This window comes from Engystomops pustulosus, chromosome 2, assembly GCF_040894005.1.
Source record: "Engystomops pustulosus chromosome 2, aEngPut4.maternal, whole genome shotgun sequence".
NCBI classification, from domain to species: Eukaryota; Metazoa; Chordata; class Amphibia; order Anura; family Leptodactylidae; genus Engystomops; species Engystomops pustulosus.
The window spans coordinates 9,207,038-9,221,835 of record NC_092412.1 but is presented as its reverse complement, the minus strand read 5'-3'; the positions used below and the strand labels follow the sequence as shown (position 1 = coordinate 9,221,835).

The 14,798-nt window shown below is 48.3% G+C and overlaps 1 protein-coding gene and 1 long non-coding RNA gene across 2 annotated transcripts in view; one reads left to right on the top strand and one right to left on the bottom strand.

The window, feature by feature from the left end:
- LOC140116870 (uncharacterized) overlaps positions 1–14,798 on the bottom strand; it is a 401,113-nt gene that overhangs the window by 58,488 nt on the left and 327,827 nt on the right.
- On the top strand, positions 2,090–14,552 carry LOC140119983 (uncharacterized). Its single transcript, XR_011853430.1, has 3 exons — positions 2,090–2,308; positions 12,642–14,035; positions 14,344–14,552. It is a non-coding gene; the product is annotated as an uncharacterized lncRNA (long non-coding RNA).

The following is a 14,798-nucleotide window of genomic DNA, read 5'->3' as shown; positions in this document are numbered from 1 at the left end:
GTACACAGCAGCATCCCCTCCACATGGTCCTGTACACAGCAGCATCACCTCCACATGGTCCTGTATACAGCAGCATCCCCTCCACATGGTCCTGTACACAGCAGCATCGCCTCCACATGGTCCTGTATACAGCAGCATCGCCTCCACATGGTACTGTATACAGCAGCATCACCTCCACATGGTCCTGTACACAGCAGCATCACCTCCACATGGTCCCGTATACAGCAGCATCCCCTCCACATGGTCCCGTATACAGCAGCATCACCTCCACATGGTCCTGTATAGAGCAGCATCACCTCCACATGGTCCTGTATACAGCAGCATCGCCTCCACATGGTCCCGTATACAGCAGCATCCCCTCCACATGGTCCCGTATACAGCAGCATCCCCTCCACATGGTCCTGTATAGAGCAGCATCACCTCCACATGGTCCTGTATACAGCAGCATCACCTCCACATGGTCCTGTATACAGCAGCATCACCTCCACATGGTCCTGTACACAGCAGCATCGCCTCCACATGGTCCCGTATACAGCAGCATCCCCTCCACATGGTCCCGTATACAGCAGCATCCCCTCCACATGGTCCTGTATAGAGCAGCATCACCTCCACATGGTCCTGTATACAGCAGCATCACCTCCACATGGTCCTGTATACAGCAGCATCTCCTCCACATGGTCCTGTATACAGCAGCATCCCCTCCACATGGTCCCGTATACAGCAGCATCCCCTCCACATGGTCCTGTATAGAGCAGCATCACCTCCACATGGTCCTGTATACAGCAGCATCCCCTCCACATGGTCCTGTATACAGCAGCATCGCCTCCACATGGTCCTGTATACAGCAGCATCACCTCCACATGGTCCCATATACAGCAGCATCACCTCCACATGGTCCCGTATACAGCAGCATCACCTCCACATGATCCTGTACACAGCAGCATCACCTCCACATGGTCCTGTATACAGCAGCATCGCCTCCACATGGTCCTGTATACAGCAGCATCACCTCCACATGGTCCTGTATACAGCAGCATCCCCTCCATATAGTGTGTGTGCGCTCCTGGAGCATGCTGGGGGTTGTAGTCCCTCCATATAGTGCGTGTGTGCTCCTGGAGCATGCTGGGGGTTGTAGTCCCTCCATATAGTGCGTGTGTGCTCCTGGAGCATGCTGGGGGTTGTAGTCCCTCCATATAGTGCGTGTGTGCTCCTGGAGCATGCTGGGGGTTGTAGTCCCTCCATATAGTGCGTGTGTGCTCCTGGAGCATGCTGGGAGTTGTAGTCCCTCCATATAGTGTGTGTGCTCCTGGAGCATGCTGGGAGTTGTAGTCCCTCCATATAGTGCGTGTGCTCCTGGAGCATGCTGGGAGTTGTAGTCCCTCCATATAGTGCGTGTGCTCCTGGAGCATGCTGGGAGTTGTAGTCCCTCCATATAGTGCGTGTGCTCCTGGAGCATGCTGGGAGTTGTAGTCCATATAGTGTGTGTGCTCCTGGAGCATGCTGGGAGTTGTAGTCCATATAGTGTGTGTGCTCCTGGAGCATGCTGGGAGTTGTAGTCCCTCCATATAGTGTGTGTGCTCATGGAGCATGCTGGGAGTTGTAGTCCCTCCATATAGTGTGTGCGCTCCTGGAGCATGCTGGGAGTTGTAGTCCCTCCATATTGTGTGTGTGATCCTGGAGCATGCTGGGGGTTGTAGTCCCTCCATATAGTGTGTGATCCTGGAGCATGCTGGGAGTTGTAGTCCCTCCATATAGTGTGTGCGCTCCTGGAGCATGCTGGGAGTTGTAGTCTCTCCTCTAGTCACTTACCTCTTCTCTCCTCAGTGCAGGACACTCTCTACCTCACACACGTCTCCTGCTCTATCCACTAGTCATGTGACCCGGGAGTGTGATGTCACTGAGGGGCGGGGTCTCCTGCTCACTATCCACTAGTCATGTGACCCTGGGAGTGTGATGTCACTGAGGGGCGGGGTCTCCTGCTCACTATCCACTAGTCATGTGACCCGGGGAGTGTGATGTCACTGAGAGGCGGGGCATCCTGCTCACCATCCACTAGTCATGTGACCAAGTCAGCAGTGGGAGGGCTTACGTGGAAATGTAGGTGTCTGTCACTGGGCCACAGTCATATGACAGCTCTTATTTCCTGCATATGATCTATGACATCATCACAGGTCCTTCATCCACCACTTCTATACACATGTACACCACGCCCCCTCAGTGACATCACACTCCATGGTCACATGACTAGTGGATACTGAGCAGGAGACGTGTTTGAGGTATAGAGTGTCCTGCACTGAGGAGAGAAGAGGTAAGTGACCAGAGGAGGGACTACAACTCCCAGCATGCTCCAGGAGCACACACACTATATGGAGGGACTACAACTCCCAGCATGCTCCAGGAGCACACACTATATGGAGGGACTACAACTCCCAGCATGCTCCAGGAGCACACACTATATGGAGGGACTACAACTCCCAGCATGCTCCAGGAGTGCACACACTATATGGAGGGACTACAACTCCCAGCATGCTCCAGGAGCACACACACTATATGGAGGGACTACAACTCCCAGCATGCTCCAGGAGCACACACTATATGGAGGGACTACAACTCCCAGCATGCTCCAGGAGCACACACTATATGGAGGGACTACAACTCCCAGCATGCTCCAGGAGTGCACACACTATATGGAGGGACTACAACTCCCAGCATGCTCCAGGAGCACACACACTATATGAAGGGACTACAACTCCCAGCATGCTCTGGGAGCTCGCACACACTATATGGAGGGACTACAACTCCCAGCATGCTCCGGGAGCACACACATTGTACACTGCGAGTTGTAGTGCGGGGGCTGTGCAGTGTTAGGGCTCAGGTCACACGGTGCAGTTTCCTCTGTGATAGTTGGAGGGGCAGCACATTCTCCGCCTCCTTGTGGGTGGAGTCACATTATTCTGGGTGTCTGGGGCAGCGCAGGCGGCGGTCAGGACTGTATACAATCAGAGCGGCGCCACAGATAGACATGAGTATAAGAGGTTAATTATCTTTACCTGTTTTGTTTTTTTTTTTGTCTGTTTTTTAATAATCTTATTTTGCAGCAAAAAAAATTTACCTAAAACTGTGACTGTTTCCCTCGTAGAGGCCGTACACAAAAAGATAAATGGTCACAACGTCCGCATCCCCCCCCCCCCCCATCCTGCATGAGTCCCACTGGGAGACGCCATCACTTCATACCGTCCTTCCTGTGTTCTTGTATTGTAACATTGTAACCATTTTCTAGTAGCTTTTAGACCGCAGTCACATGACCATGGGGGGGTGGGGCTTGTGGCTGTACATACGTCCCCATAGATGGCACTAGGTGCTCATATAACACGTCCCGTCTTTCCCGTCTGCACAGGCTAATTCCCCGGATTATGCTCTAACAGCATGCATAAGGCGTCTACATCCCGCCCCCAAGAGCATGTGACGTCATCCAGCTTTCCCAGTATCCTACAGATCATTATGCTGTCATTCAGGAACTTGGGAAAGCTGGGTGCTTGCTGGCTACTCTTAGAGATTTTTATCTGGGGCTCAAACTCCCCCTCATTGTAAAGGTGACTTTCAAATTATAGAGTCAGTATTCCATTTTGGAATGGAGTAAACCAGGAAAGACACGCTGTCCTTTCTGAAGATTAGCTCAAGACTGCTTTATTCTCCTTGGCACTGACACCCTTGTATAGAAAATCATCAGGCACTCTGCAAGGGGCGGGCAAGTACACAAGCGGGCAATACTATTGGGTGGTTTGACCCTGGAAATGCAACACTATTGGATGTAAGCACACAAAGAAATGTAGAACCATTGGCTGTCTTCACATAAACAAAATGCCCGGGTGTTCACCTGGATACCTTCCTCTAGGTGGTGCTAGCGAGCGCTAAGTCTTTGTGTGCTGAGGGGCGAACCCCACCCAAACTTTAGTTTTCACTACACAAAGTTATGTGAAATGAATGCTGAGTCTTTAAAATGTCTGACAGTCCAAGACACATCCAAGACCAGTGTCATATCCTTAACATTTCCCCCTTTTTGAGTCTTGCATGGCCTCTAACTTTGTCCCGGGTGACCTCCTCAAACTCCAGGTACCTACAGGTAGGTAAGCTAAGCCCGTACCTGCTGGACTTGTTAACTCTTCACCAGACCCCCTGGAGGCCAGTCACTCGGGGGTTACAGGCCTGCATACTCAAATTACATCACTGAGTTCCCATAGTTCATAGGTTTGTAAACAGGCTGGTTCTTCAACAAGATGGTATCCTCCACTCTGGGCACTTCGCCTGCCGTGGTGCTTACCCGGGTGGCCATCTGGGACATGGTGGACTTGATGAGAGGGACCACACAACACGCAATAAGTGACAAGAGCAAAATCACAATCCCCAATATCACACCCACTTACAGGAAACCCTTCCAATCCCCCAACCACAAAATGAAGGACAAAGTGTCCACCCCAGAGTTTCTCTTGAGTTCCCTGGACAGTCCTTCAATCTCTTCAAGGGCATGGGTAATGGATCCATAGGGGGCGATGTCATCCGGGATGTACATACAACAAGCCGCTCCCACCATCTTACAGACTCCTCCCTTCTCAGCAAGGGTCATGTCCAAAGCCATGCGGTTCTGGGAAGCATCTCCGATATAATTCACAAATCTCTGTTGATTACAATAAAACCAGTTACCCAACCAACATTTTTGCTCATAGCTCTCTGGGGAATAATGGACTCTAGACCTGCCCATATCTGATTGTGGGCCTTGTACTTATCTGGGACCCCCCTTGGTGCTCCCACTGTATCTATATAAACGTTGTCATCTAGGTGCTTCTCTCTCAGACCTCCAGAATCCTTTGGGATTCTCTACCTTTTCTTTATGTGTCTGATTAAACTTATCCCTGGGGATCACGAGGAAGGAATGCACAAACCTTATCATAGTACACTCACCTTCCCAGCCTCTAGGCCTGACCTGACTCTCCTATCCCCACAAATCCAATACACATCAGACACTGCTAATACAGGGTTATCTGTGCTGTCAATGTTAAAGAAGGTCATTGTCTAGTTCCACCGGACCGGACTCTATGGTCTCTGGAAGTCCAAACCTGCAGAAAAATCTCACCAACTTCTTAGCTGCGGCTCTGGGAGTGGCCTTGGTCATGGGAGAAGCTTCTGGCCACCCTGGAAAGAGATCAATGCACACAAGCACGTACTCCTATGTACCACTATTTGGTAGCTGGATAAAATCCATCTGCAGTCTCTGGAAGGGATACAGCAGCTTGGGTGTCACCTTCTGTGGGGTCTTTACCACCTTACCCGGGTTGTGGCGGGCACAGACTATACAGGCTTTCACTAGTCTAGTGACAGGGGTAGTAATGCCCGGGGCAAACTACTTTCGGTTTATGAGCACTAGCATGGCCATTTTGGATATGTGTGTGTGTCCGTGGGCTACTTGACTTACTGTCGGGTGCAGGGCTCCGGGCAGGCACACCCTCTCTCCCAGCATCCAGGTCCTATTGGCATCTGGGCTCCAGCTCTCCTTCACACTCCCTTCACTTCTGATGACACTCGGGCCACCAGGGACTGGAACACCTGTGGATCAAACTTTTTAGCTCAGAACTCACCGCTGAGACTTCAGGACAGTCTCTGGGCTCCATCTGTGCAGCTGTCTCCTCCATCCCGTCAGCCACATACTTGCCCCTGGCTTGTGGAGTTACCAAATTGTGTGTGCTTTTAGTTTTACTATCCCCACCTCTTGTGGAAGTAAGAGAGCATCCATGATCTCTATAACCAGCGTGCCATGCTTAAAGGGGGTCCCTGCAGAGGTGAGGAAATCTCTAGCCTTCCATATGGGTTCATAGTCGTGTTTAGACCCCAGGACTATACCTTGAGAACTAAAGCTGTTTGCCCTTTTACCTTCCACCAGCTGTAGCACTTCCCTGAGTGCCATCACTTCACCTCCTGCGCTGACCTGTGTGGAGGGAGTGGTTCTGCTTGTACTACCTCATGTGCGCCACTGACCACTGTATATCCAGTGTAGAACCGTCTGTCTTCTCCTGCAGACCTGGAGCCATCTATGAGAAAAAAAACTCAACATCTGGGTTAATCACCCTTCTCTCCCCCCTCTCTGAATCCTGGAAGACTGGCGATAGAATGAAGGTTTCAGAGCTGTGCGCCTTATCAGTGTGTCCTGGGGCATCAGGAGTGCACACTGTAGTCTGAGCTGTCTGGCCTTTGCTCAGATGCTTGGGCTGTACTTGGGTGAGGACACTGTGCAAGGTATGTGGGGTTTGCACTGTAACTGAGTGATCTAGGATCTGGGATCAACTCCCTGGCCTTGCTGAGCAGATTGCTGGCTGCAGCTACTGACACATGAGGGGCTCCCCTTACAACTGAGTCTATCCGGGCCTAATAGTGGGCCACTGGGGAGGTCACAACATTTCTGGACTAGACACCTGTGGCATGACCTAGATACTCAGTGCAAAATAAAACAAAAGGTTTGATCCAGTGGAATGTGCCTAGGGCTGGGGCAGACAGGATTTGCCAGCTTAGGGCTATGGAATGCATCAATTACCTGACTAAAGGCAAATGGGGAAGAGACAATGCAGTCATCAAGGGGCAACATCAGGCTGGAGGCAGCAGACCTTATCCCAGGCTGCAGGAGCTGGCTAGTCCTAGAAACATGTGAAGAGGCTTAGGGCCTCAGGGCAGGGGCATATTCTGGACTGCCAGCTTTCTTTCCTCTGTCAGGTGTCTGCCTGTGGCTGAGAAGCAGTGGCCTAGGAAGACCACCTTCTCCTGGCAGTACTGGGGTTTGTCTCTGGAAACTTTGCAACCCTTCTGGAACAGAAAACACATAAGGTCAATAAATGCATCCTGGCAAATCTGTAAAATGCAGGCACAGAAACAGTAGGTCATCTGCATACTGAAAAACTGAGAACATCCAGTAAGGGGCTAGCCTTCCAGTCTACTCCCTATAGGGCTGTGTAGTATGGAGTACTGGCTGGGTGAGTTTTACCCCCCCCCCCCTTCCTGGAATACTGAACTGGTAAAGGCAAATAGGTACTGTCAATCTTCATGTAGGGGCACAGAGAGGAGAACATTTGCCAAATCAATAACAGTGAATAATATGTCACTCTCGGGGACCACTGGGCTTCAGTACACTCATTGGCAGCTTGCACGTCATGGACCATCCTACATGTATCCGGCTGTTCTTTCCGGGTCTTTTTCTTGACCGGGAATGGGTTAAAATCATCATCGGACTAGCAGGGGAGGAGTCTCACATCAGTTCTTGTGCGTGCTGACGTCCAAACCCTATTAGAATGTGGCCAGTTACTTTAGTAATGTCTCCTCCCCGTAACGCCCACTTGGGTTGGGCTGTCAGCGGACCGCAACTTTTTCTCAGTCTCACTTTGGCGTGGTCTGTGAAACTAGTCTCACTTCTTCCTGGCTTCCTGTCAAAAGTCTGGCAGAGATGTCTCTAGTCCGCTAACACCTTTGGTAACAACTTGTTACAAAACAGATGTACACTACACTGTCAGGTCATCCCCCATGTGTCCCAAACCTGTACCCAGTTCCCGGGACACACAGGACTCTCTTAAAGGAAACCTACCACTTGTAGTGGCAGGTTTCTGATGGAAATACCGGGCACCAGCTCAGGGTGAGCTGGTGCCGGAGCTTATTTTCGTTAGTGTTTTAAACCGCGGTATCGCGGTTTAAAACACTTTTTAAACTTTATAGCCGGCGCAGGCAGGTACGTGCTCGGCGCTTACCGTGCGCGCGGCTACATAGGAAGTGAATGAGAGCCGCGTGCATGGTAAGCGCCGAGCGCGTACCTGCCTGCGCCGGCTATAAAGTTTAAAAAGTGTTTTAAACCGCGATACCGCGGTTTAAAACACTAACGAAAATAAGGTCCGGCACCAGCTCACCCCATCAGAAACCTGCCACTACAAGTGGTAGGTTTCCTTTAAGCATCTCTAGCTCAGCGTTCTGTGCTTTCTATAAAATTCTGGGCAGACTCCAACGTTTCAATAGGAAGAAATCCTGTGTTATCTGTACGCTTCAAGGCCACTTCTCACAGACACAGATTCCAATCCCAACTGTGCAGATTTCTACCGCCACCTTCTGCCTAGTTAACACTACAAACTCCAGAAAGCAGGTACCAGAGACACTGCAACCCTTTTCATAGTAATTTTTCTTAAAACTTATTTGATCCTGACCACACCCAAACAAACAGCGTCGCACATCCAAGAATAATGCCAACAGAGAACTGAAATAAGATGAAATCATCTCAGCCAGCGTTTATCTCACACATCTGTTGAGGCCCCTCAAGGGTGCTCAGCTGCTACCCATAACCAGCCTTTATGGCTGCCAACAGAGTAGAGTCATAGGCAATTAACTTTCAGGGACTTGAAGGGAATATAGACTGTCCCAAGATGTCCGCCACTGAAAAAATGGTAGGCCGTGTCATCTCTAACCACCAGATACGGGGGTGGAGTCTAAGAGGGTGCTGGTCTGCATTCCAGACAATGCCATCTTTCTTTTTTTTTTCTCTTTCTTTGTAGGATTCCTGTCACTCTGTCCTGGTCCATCTGTAGTCAATGGTTTAAGTCTCCAGTAATCAACCCCATCCACTTTCCTTTCCTTTGTAACACTATGTCAGTTGCCTTTTTAGGTCTGCAGTGTCCAGCTACAGTCTTACTTTGATCAATACCCATTTTGTGGAATCTGTGGAATACCTGTTTTTGTTCAAGGGCTATAGATATCCTCTGTAAATACAGCTCCAGAATACCCCGCTACCTATCAGTAAGTAAAAATTTAGAGACCTTCACACAATGTTTCAGAAATCAAAGAGTTAACACTCAACTGTAAAATCTCCGTCAGTGTCCCTGAGTCTCTAATGTCCCTTACCCCATCACGGGGCCAATCCTAATCCCGAAGGAAAGGTCACAACCTGGCCAGGGTTTGTCTCTGCAAACTTCCAGATTCTATCAGCGCTTACATGAATAAAAATCTCAACACCATCACAAACTTGCTGAACTACCTCAACAATCCACAAGAGGGCACTGCAGATCTTTTTCTACAACATATATGGTCACGGTCCAGTCACTGTTAGTCACCTTACAAGTGATTCTTTGCCACAATCATAGTGACCATACTGTTATATATGGACATTTAAAGTCAAAGTACATAATATCACACAAGGAGATGACCTTACGCAGTCCTTTTCAGCCAGTGCAACGGAAGTGACAGTCAAGGTAGACAAAAATAGACTTGAATTACCCCAACGAGCGCTCATTGTCAGTTCTGGTCACTGGCCGCCTGGACTCCTGCGGAGGTCATCTCGATGGTCAGATGTCCATAAAAGTTTGGCCACCCAAGGGACGCCAATTCTTAGAGATTTTTATCTGGGGCTCAAACCCCCCTCATTGTAAAGGTGACTTTCAAATTATATGATTCTTTGTATTCCAGCTTGGAATGGAGTAAAACCAGGAAAGACACACTGTCCTTTCTGAAGATTAGCTCAAGAGTGCTTTATTCTCCTGGCACTGAAACTCTTATATGGAAAGTCATAACACACTCTGCAAAGGGCGTGCAAGTACACAAGCGGGCAATACTATTGGGTGGTTTGACCCTGGAAATGTAACACTATTGGATGTAAGCACACAAAGGAATGTAGAACCATTGGCTGTCTTCACATAAACAAAATGCCTAGGTGTTCACCTGGATACCTTCCCCCTAGGTGGTGCTAGCGAGCACTAAGTCTTTGTGTGCTGAGGGACGAACCCCACCCAAACTTTAGTTTTCACTACACAAAGTTTTGTGAAATGAATGCTGAGTCTTTAAAGTGTCTGACAGTATGTAAGATGGCATCCAAGACCAGTGTCATATCCTTAACACTATCATACATAAACACAATGGGGGTCATTTATTAAGGGCCCGAATCACGTTTTTTCATCGGGTTGCCTGAAAATTTCCGATTTGCGCCGAATTCTGCCGGGTTTTTGGCGCACGCGATCGGATTGTGTCACATCGGCAGCAGCCTCTTACACTTGGCCACCATACCCCAGGGTCCTGGCTGATCTCATGTGACCACTCTTCTCTCTGGGACATCCCCAGTCTCCTTGCTGTGCACCCTGTGTGTGTATAGATCTATAGCCCTTCCTGACCAGCAGCTTCCTACAGATCAATCACGTGTAACTACTTACTCTAGTTTTCAGCCCATGCCTCCAGTCTCTGGCTGATGTCTCCTCTTTTCGGGGGATTGTGTAGCACTTATGTGGGACATGCCCAGACTCCTAGCTGAGAATTGGAGACTTTACAATGCATAGACATTGGCCAGCAGAGGCTTTCCGTATCTCCATACACCTTGTACCAATAGTTTCCTGCTTGGGAGAAGTAAGGGAGTCGGAGCTGTGTCTGTTCACTGCACTGGCATAATAATAATAATAATTCTTATATAGCTCCTACAGGTTACACAGCGCTGCACAAAGTATGATAAATTGTTCCCTGACCCCATGGGGCTCACAATCAAACAACCTACCAGTATGTTTTTGGAGTGTGGGAGTTAACCAGAGTACGCGGAGGAAACCCACGCAAACACGGAGAGAACATACAAGCTCTTTGCAGATCATACAGAGGAGGTAATCGGCAGCCTCCATAGTAATTCCATTTCTTCTCTATCTCACAGTGTCTGTGCGCGAGGATGGAAAAAGAAGGTAATCTAGCACTCCCCCCAATAAATTTATATAGAGATAATTAGAAACAACATTTTAATGTTACCACATTTAAAACCAAGCAAAGAATGACACACAAAAAAGTGGCAAGGTAAGGAAACGCATTTCGGACTTGATGGTATGACCAAAACCATTGCTTTTTGTATGGACTCAAGCACCTTGTACTAAGAACTTTGTTCTTTTGACTTGATAAATTATGAAAATATTTTTAAAAGAATGCTGGATTCCCTTACTTTACCGTCTAGAATTTGACTTCTACTGCAACCAGAGGGATCGGCATCCTCTGCAGAATAAGATTTTATGCAGGTATGTGTGACGGGTGCTCCCACGACCCACTTCTCGTGTCGCAGGCTCCCCCGTGCCCGTCTCCATGCTCCAGGGGCCCCGCAGTGTCTCTTACCTGTCCCCGTTCCTGCTCTGGTGGTCGTGGGCACGTGCATCCCCACCTCCTAGGGCACATGCGCACCGTCTTCAGAAGATTTAAAGGGCCAGTACAACATTGATTGGTGCTTGCCAGTCCCAGAATCCTTTATAACCAAGGCTCTTCCTGCACACCCAGCCGGATCTTCTTTCCTTGTGCCCTAGAGAAAGCTTTGTTCCTATGCCTTGTGCTGTTATTGTGATTTAATGTGTTGACCCCGGTTCCATTATTGACTTCGATCCCTCGCTGCCTGTCCTTACCTTCTGCTACGTCCACGACTCCGATCCCGTGCTGCCTGTCCTGACCTCCTGCCTGTCCCCGACTACGATTCTGCTCAACGTCTCTGTACCTCACCTTGGCCGCCTGTGAAACGACATGGTGGTACCACGGCGAAGCAAGTCCAACCCGATTTGCAGCGAGCTCTGGTGAAAACCGGGTACCACTTAGACTCCGGTCCGAGGTGTCAGTTTACGTCATTGTCTGTGATGGTCCAGTGGGTCCACTAGCCCTGGAGCCTAAAAGTATGAAGTGGCTGGAACACCAAAGCGGGCAAGTCTGTTTCTTTTTACATATGGACAGTCTCTGCAGATCTAGGTCCAGCTGAAAGGTGTCAACTGAGTAGGTAGGATAGGAGATGGATTCTTCTTGAAGGAACCTAATTTCGCCCGACACCAGATTAGTAGGAGAAATGTTTACAACTAATGGAAAGCTCATACCTTCGAGTGCCTCATTGTTGTGGGAGCTATTTTCCCTCCGGTGTTGTCCCCCTTAACTTCTTCTTGGGCGTGTCTTTTCTCTGTGGCCTAAAAAACACCTCTGGAACTTTCTCTGCTGGATCCAGATGAGTCTGGAGAGTTGTGGCTTCCCCTGTAGGACACCTATGGATTCTGCCATCCAATCTATAGTCCTACGGGTCACAGATTAATTTATTTTTTGACAGTTTTAATTTCTTTGTGTAACTGTCTACTGTAAGGTCAAGTGAACATTTGTTTGAAGATCGTTAAACTATTCTACAAGACTCTTTTTTTGTAAAAATTGTGGGAGATGAAGAGAGACACATAGTCCACATGGGATCCTCTATACACTGATACTAGTGTAGCACAATGGAACTTGAGAGTCATCAGGTTTTTGGATGTGGATTCATAATCAAGTATCTAGAACTCACTAGATGATATATTCAAAACTGACTAGGTAGTGTCACTTACAACGCAAGTGGTTGCATCGTAAGATATTGATGCTCATTATGGGTGCTTTCATATAAGTCCAAATTTGACGTGTATTGAACCATCATTATATAAACATAACTTTAATATGTTTCGGTGAACAGGTCTAAATCTATATGGACCTAACATTGTTATATAATATATGTATTTTATATTAAAATGCTATAACACTTGAAATTTCTCAGATCATATACTTCATGTTAAAAATTCCTTCAAAGAGAGTATGCCCCTAGTTTTTTAATGTTTTCTCAGGTTCTTTAGATCCAGGACTCCCATAGATTTCTCAAAGATGATGATCTTTTCTATCAGTGTCCCACCGGGGATGGAAAAGGACAAAAAACATATGGCTACAAGGATCTTGGACCTCTCCCTGGAGATGATCTCCTTGATAACCAGAGAGGTGAGGGTCTCCCAGGACACGGCTCTTATCTCTAGGAATAACAGCGGGAAATGACTGGAGAGGTGAAGGATTCTTAGGATCTATGTAGTGATCAGTGTCTCCCCATACACAGGATTACACAGTAGTGAAGAAGTCGTCTGGTGAGTGTGTGACCCCCCGTGTGTCAGGAGGATGGACCCAGAGCCCCATCACCGAGCCTCCACCTCATTCACTGATACATGAGCAGAAGATCCTAGAACTTACCTCCAGGATCACTGAGCTGCTGAGCGGAGAGGTGAGCGCTGCCGGGAATGCTGGGACATTGTACAATAACACAAGGGAGGGGTCTGGGTGATGACTGTGTCATTGTGTGTGTCAGGTTTCTATAAGGTGTCAGGACGTCACTGTCTATTTTTCCATGGAGGAGTGGGAGTATATAGAAGGACACAAGGATCTCTACAAACATATTTTGATTTTCAATGGGATGCAAGGAAAGCAGAAGTCAAGAGAGCAGATGGCGGCCAGGATCCTGGAGCTCACCCTGGAGATGATCTCCTTGATAACCGGAGAGGTGAGAGTCTCCCAGGACACGGCTCTTATCTCTAGGAATAACAGCGGGAAATGACTGGAGAGGTGAAGGATTCTTAGGATCTATGTAGTGATCAGTGTCTCCCCATACACAGGATTACACAGTAGTGAAGAAGTCGTCTGGTGAGTGTGTGACCCCCCATGTGTCAGGAGGATGGACCCAGAGCCCCATCACCGAGCCTCCACCTCATTCACTGATACATGAGCAGAAGATCCTAGAACTTACCTCCAGGATCACTGAGCTGCTGAGCGGAGAGGTGAGCGCTGCCGGGAATGCTGGGACATTGTACAATAACACAAGGGAGGGGCCTGGGTGATTACTGTGTCATTGTGGGTGTCAGGTTCCTATAAGGTGTCAGGACGTCACTGTCTATTTCTCCATGGAGGAGTGGGAGTATATAGAAGGACACAAGGACCAGTACAAGGACATCATGATGGAGGACCACCAGCCCCTCACATCACCAGGTAAGAGGAGACCTTCCTGATTATAGAGGACAGAGCAGGTGTGAGGTCACCTCCTCCATCATCTCATCATCACATATAGACAATGTATCAGTCACTGTGTATATTTCCTATAGATGGATCCAGTCAGAGAAATCCACTAGAGAGATGTCCAAGTCCACAATATTTCCATATTGTTAAAGTGGAACCAGAGGAGAATGTCCCACTGGATCATCAGGTAGGTGGAGCTGAGGTTCCTGTGAATCCTCTATAGATGGATGTAATGAGGCTACTGACCTTCTCCAGTAGGAGTCGGGTGGAGGATCTATGGGATGATGTTGGTCAATGTGGTCAGTCCTTACTTTAAACTACTTGTAATATTATTAAACATTGTTGACGCCTGTTTAATGGAGCAGGATATAGGAATAATTTAGGACCTTCGGTCCATGATTAGTCCTTAGTCTATTTTCTCTCTAGGCTACTAGAGGTTTCTGTCCATCACTTGGATATAAGAGAATCTCTGGAGACATTTCCTTGTTTTCTCAGGTCCTTCATGTTGGATCTTTCCAGGAAAGTTGTGGTGGAAGGAGGAGCGGAGAGGAAATCCCCTCATCAGTGACAGAGGAGGGTAAGAGCCTTTCATGCATCTTGTGGTCTTCACACACTAGAGGTCTAGTTATAAAGCTATCCCTTTACGGTTTCCTTATCCCCTTGCAAGTACTGGGCATATCCGGGCAAGTGCCGGGGCCCTGAGCTGCTGAGGGGGGGGGGGGGGTAGGTCGACAAAAGGCTGTATGTAATGAATCCATAGGGAGTGTGGAGGGCTTTATAAAAAAATAAATGAATAAATAAATATTAAATAACCATGAGGAGGCTGTTTGGTATGATAAACTAGGGAATATTTTAGGGAACAGGAGACTGTTTTAGTTTCTGAATTTTTAATGCCACCGCATGAGTTCATTGCAAAGGGGCCTACTGAGGCTCTGTCGCCCAGGGGCCTA